Here is a 6,000-nt window from a genome sequence, read left to right on the forward strand (position 1 = left end):
TTCATTGCGTAACGCGAATGGTGTAGAACTTTGTGGAAGGCACGCGGGTCCGAACGATTAGTCTGGAACATTCGACGACTGCTCTATAAAAGCCGACGCGCTTGACCCGCTGATCAGATTTTCGACGATCGCCGAGCGTGTTCGCCGCTATCGTTGTGCTATAAGTGTAGCCTGTTTTGTGGGCACAGGTTCGCCCAATAAAAGTTAGTTTTCTCGTTCACAGTATTGCTACTGTGTTATTCAACGTCACCACCACGTGACAATATTTTGACACATGGATGTTCTTCATGATCAAACTGAGCCACTTTACACCTAAAGTGACACCGGCACCATAAGACAAACGGCAGATATAAAGCGTACGTCGGAAACTTGAGCTAGTTGGTGGGAATTTATGCTACAAAAGAAGACATGCAGGCACAGACACAAGGTTGTGGACGCAAGGAAACGTTGTCTTTTATCCGTGTGTGTACGCCAGACGTTTTTCTAATCACGTGAAAGTATTTGCGTGTTTTGCATATATATTGTATACACAACTTTGAGAGCACTGCACAGGACAACAAAATTGTTATATGAACTGCCTTGTGGCAATGTTATCCATACAAGCCCAAACTAACTAGCGGTTGTGAAAATGCTAACATTTTTGCAACTAGACGTTCTTGCAAATATGAGAGTAGACCAAGTGATGTCACTGGGAGGAACTTGCAGGTGCCTATGACCATGGTTTTGGTGGGATTTATCACTTGTTTTGGGTGGAATAATTCATGCCTAGAAAAAATGAAGACCTTTGTTGGAAAGAGAGTGAAGAATATTCTAGTTTAAGGTATCCCAATCACACATGTTGCTCAATAGAACCAAACAAGTCCGACATGGTTAACAGAGGTACAGCAAGAAAATGTTTCCAAGAAGGGCTTCTTCATTGATAAAGAGCTCATTGGCTGCACTAAAATAAGGAATTCTGTCCTCGTCATTTGTACTACATGCAAGCATGAAGAATTTGAGCCAGTTACGATGTTAACAAAATTCAGTGGGGACCACAACAGTCTGTGAGTAGCAGAGAACGGATTCTGCCTGTGATGGATAAAAAGCTGTGGCCTCTCCGTGTTCCCCTCGTGTAAGCAGTTTGTAAAAAAAGATTTCACATCACTGCATTGGTCTTCCATTTTATACACTACTAGATATTTGAGTTTCAGGACCCCTTTCTGCATGTTAGCCACAGAGAGCGAAACAGTTTTTGACAAAGAACGAATTACGGCACCGAAGCGGCGTTCGTGACGTCCGCCGCTTCGGCGCCGTGTGATTATGTAGTAGCACCCGGAGCGGGGGGTGTGGTGGTGCCCTGGACGTGCGTTATGTGGTGCACAAGGAGCGACCAAAAAGCGGCTCGGTTGGGTTCAGGCGGAGTGGTCCAGCTCTCCCAAGAGAAGGGAATAGATAGGCTCAGGGAAGAGGTGGGGAGATAGTAAGGCGAGGACGGTGCACGGGGACAGGTCCAGTATGTGTGGTGAACGTCGGGATAGCCGCCGCACACCGGGCATGCCTGTGGCCGCGGCGTTGTTCAATAATGTGTTGCATGGCGCCATTCGCCAGTGTTAGAGTGACGAATTTGGGAGGCATCATGGCGGGTGAAGGAGGGATCGGGGGCCGGAATTGGGTACATGCAGATGAACGCAGTTCACGGAGCCTAGCGCGGCTTTGCTTGCGGTGTTAAGCGCGGTGCATTCTGGTGCAATAGGTGTCGGGCCATGGAATAGGAGGCCTTGGTATTTTAGGCTCGCGAGCGAGGGAGTGGGCACGCTCATTTTCTTGTATCCTCTGATGGCCCGGCACTCACTTCAAGACGACGTGAAGTGAGTGATGCTGTTGCATGTGTAGCGTGAGGGATGCCCTAATATGACAGGGAAGTAGCTTGTTTGTGAAAGAATGAAGGGCTTCCTGGCTGTCTGAGCGAACGGTAATGATTGGTGTGGAGTGAGGGGGAATAGTAATGGCTTCCATTATGGCAAGGATCTCGGCGTCAGTTGGAGACGGTACTCCGCCATGCCAACAAGTGATGTCACCCTGAGGGCCGATGACTCCCGTCTTGGATGCCATCGACGAGAAGGCAGCGTCAACGTAGTAGGTGTTATGGGCTGGGTCAGTTAGATGAGTCACCTGTGCCTGCCACTGTTACGACATTGAGGTGGTCCCGTAGCGCTCGTCACCCGTTTCGTGACAGAGCGTTGGTAGCAAAGACTCCGAGCCAGGCGTCGGTGAGAATAACGAAAGGGATTTTCTACACCATATACAGGTCATTATACAGGACAAGTTCGGATCGGCACGGGGGCCAATAGCTAACAGCAAACGCGACTGTTCCCGCATGGCGACGTCCGGCGAGACTGCAACACGTGACACATCTCGCTCCACTCGAGAGCGGCACTCGGCTCCCGGTGGATCCGGTTCTCCCAGCGGCGGCGTCGGGGCTTATAAAGCCCCGAGAAACGATTGTCACTCAAACGGCCCAATACAAAGCCAGCACTCGACGGTCGTCCGAGAGGTCCAACCAGCGACCGCGCTGGCCACGCGGTTCAAAGTTGCCGCGCACCGCGCGCGGCAAGCTCCAGGCAAAAGGAAATAAGGCGCCGGGCTGTCTAGCACTTTGTTGCACGTTTGGACGAGTCGCTTGCCGATGCTTCTCCTCAGGACGCCGCTGCCTGACGGCTCAGCATCTTCACCTGTCAAGGGACAATTAGGACGCTGTGCCTTTCGGCGCAGCCCCGGGTTTGTCCAAAGGGCGTTCGCAGGATAAATTCTGCATCTCGTAGATTCGGAATCCGGGCTGGTGGTAATGGCACAACACCACGTGCCAGCGTTGTGTTCGGGGTGCATATTCCGGGGTATCCGTCGGACTTCGATTCGAGGGATAATTATCTATGGTGGAGGTTGATGGAAAGAGGTGGGAGTGGTGAAGTGTCGTGTCCCAACATACGCAGGATGGCACATACCTGGGTCGATGTGCTCAGACGGAGATGCTGAGACTCTCGGTAGGCTTGAACCTTTGCATCCAAGGCGTTGTGCAGGGTTCTGCCTTCAACATCGAGGCTGCAGGCGTACCTGGGAACACCCATTTCAATGCGGTGACATCTCCGCAAAGAAGACTCGAGCAGTTTGGTCTGGTTGTGTGTAAGTGCAACGTATGGCAGGCCATAGAGGATTCGGGATTGCTGCCTCAGCAATTTTACGGAGATCATGTTCACGCATTCCTTTGTGGCGCATGCTTACGTGCGTCACCATGTTTATGACTTGATTGGCCTGATGAAGAATGCACCGTAGCCACTCCGCATCATGGCAATTCTCTTGCCACAGGAATCCGAGGATGCAAATGGATTTTCTGCAACACGGGGCCCTTAACGCGCGTTAAAACACAGCTATTACCTTCCGCGGGCCCTTGGTCTCCCTGAAGGCGTGTACCATCATGTACTTGTCTAGGGCGGCCGGGCGTTCGAAGGATATGCACGTTTGTTTATAGGTGACGTGCCAGTCATAAAGGGAGCAGGGCGCCGGCAAGAAAATTTTCCGAAGGAGGGGGGGTGGGGCGGGTCTGAAGCCCGGTCAGCCCCCACCTGGCTACACCACTTAGCTCAGTGTAACTATTATCTGGTTGATAATTATTTGCACTGCGACATTTGTTTGCTGAACCTAATGTTGTACTATATTGTACAAATTTTTCCCGACTCCAATGTAGATCTATACTGTCCCTGCGGATATCTCTAAGGCTAGTTGTGTTATAAATATAAATGTGGTATGTAGTGAAGAGGAATGCAAGTGAGTTATCTCAAGACATGCTAACAGTTGGTTAACAATAACATGATGCTTGCACTGCAATAGAAACTTATGGCGCACAAACTTAGCGTGCTGTGCTCGGGTTTTACGAGTGGGAAATATTTTGTACTCAACATTTTCGTCGTTCAGTGCAACACCATTAGATTCAACTAAACACGAGAACTAGATTATTTCCGTTGGCTAGATAAAAAAAAAGTCTGGTGCAGTCAGCGAAACACCGGAGCGTTATATCACTGAAGAGAAGCTGCAGACGTTAAAAACGCCCACCACACATTCTTTGACATTACAGACGATTGATTTTACACACGAACTAATGGTCTTTCTTGCATACAGCCTTCGGCCGAAACCCTCTGCTCATGGCTTTGTGCCTTCTCCCCGTATAAAATTTGAAAATAAACTAACGAACAACATTATCCAACAGTTTTTACCTTTTGCGTTTTCTAACGACAAATTGACATACTCAGGAACTTGTGCGTCGTCACGATGCCATTCTTTGGGTCTCAAAACAATTTCCAGCAAAGGGCCGTCACTGCCGCATTTGTCTCGCCTCTCCCCATGTTTCTTGCGGTGATCTCAGATGCTCTTGCGTTGAGTAAAGTGTTTACTCCAAAACATGCAGCGATGGTTCACGCACTTACGTTGACCTGATAAACTGAAGTGATCGCAACTATAATAGATCTCAACTCTCGTGTGATCTTCCCCACTTTCCGTCAAGCCAATTTGTCAAGCACGCCGGCCATGTTCTCATGCCCACGTGACGCACCATGTACTTCGCAGCGTCATAAGTAACACACGGAGGAAAAACACAGAATTCTGTGGACGACTTAGGGAAGAAAAATCCGATGTGACGTCAGAAAATCTTTTGTTCTCTGGACCCAGCTGGCCTGCGGGGAGACGCACGTCAAGAAAATGGCGGCTCGTTGCAACCGTTACCATCTACGTATCAAAGGGGACAACTAACAGGAAACAAAAAAAAATAAAACATAAAAAGTAACGTCACAACCGGAAATGGAAGTGACGTCAAGATCGTATGCTGCTTGGTGCGAATGTTTGAATTTCTTTAGCGCCCGGCATGTTCACCACTACGCCAGAAATTATTATTCTTTTGAGGCTGAGGTGAGCTTGCGACTCGCCTCAGCTGAAGCGCCAGCATGTCATTAAATTAGAGAAATGGCGCATATCTTAATGTGAACATAATTACGCTGTTATACTGACGGCAATTGCTCCAGTAAGTGTCTTAGGAAGGTGGGCGAATAGGATGGGAATAATTGCAGTGCCACAGAGGTTTCAAAAAGAACTTCACTTTTATTCGTCTAGAATAATGCAACCAATATAATTGACCAAACATGCTTCAATGGAGGAAAAGTACCGTGGCCAGCACACAGTCGTAATGTATACAGCAACATATGTGAAACCTTTTCACAGAATCATTCGCAACTCCGTGCGAGTTGGGTATTCATACCCAACTGTTCTCAGACCTTGTCCCACATTATCATGCAGAAAACATTCGACTTACTAATTTCGCTGCCCGTCGGAGACCCTGAGCCGGTGTTATGGAGAGTGATTGAACATAGGGCGATGTTTCTTCGCTGAGCGTTCCGCATTTATGACGACGGGACACAGCAGGTCAGATACCGCAGCGTGAACTTGCACGATAACAAAAACCTACAATCACACCTTTCGCCAATGAATGCCGTGCGCTAGGTCAGACAAAATTTGAAGTGAAGCGCAAGCCACACTTTGAACAAACATGCACGCAAGCAAATAAAAAAACTCGGATGAAACCGCTGCGTTCCAGCCAGCAACGCCATTCCGCACGATATAATGGCTGGTTTGCACAGTTTCGCGAAGTCTTTTGGTAGTGGTAACCAAGAACGAACTACCTTAATAAATTGTGAAATAGATAAAATTAGCATTTGTTTTATTGCAGCAAAAATATTTGAAACGGAATATTTACTCGTATGACAGTATCCTGGGCCGCTATCTTGTGTACACTTTCGAAAAGCCGACGTTCGATTTCGCCTCACGCGATTGGACTAGATATGGCCTAGGCCGCGATATCGGCGCAGCCTGGACAATGTTTGACTCCCCCCCACTTACCTAGTCGCATAGAGTTTCTCACTGCTTCAATCGTGCGCCACTAACTGTTATCTCTGGCGATAGGTTTTTGCACGCTTTTCG

General features: G+C 48.5%; 1 protein-coding gene across 6 annotated transcripts in view; it reads left to right on the forward strand.

Moving 5' to 3' along the window:
• LOC135909194 (BBSome complex member BBS2-like) overlaps positions 1–6,000 on the forward strand; it is a 147,999-nt gene that overhangs the window by 75,726 nt on the left and 66,273 nt on the right. The gene's annotated exons all lie outside the window — the stretch shown is intronic.

The sequence above is a fragment of the Dermacentor albipictus genome, chromosome 9, assembly GCF_038994185.2.
Source record: "Dermacentor albipictus isolate Rhodes 1998 colony chromosome 9, USDA_Dalb.pri_finalv2, whole genome shotgun sequence".
Taxonomy (NCBI): domain Eukaryota; kingdom Metazoa; phylum Arthropoda; class Arachnida; order Ixodida; family Ixodidae; genus Dermacentor; species Dermacentor albipictus.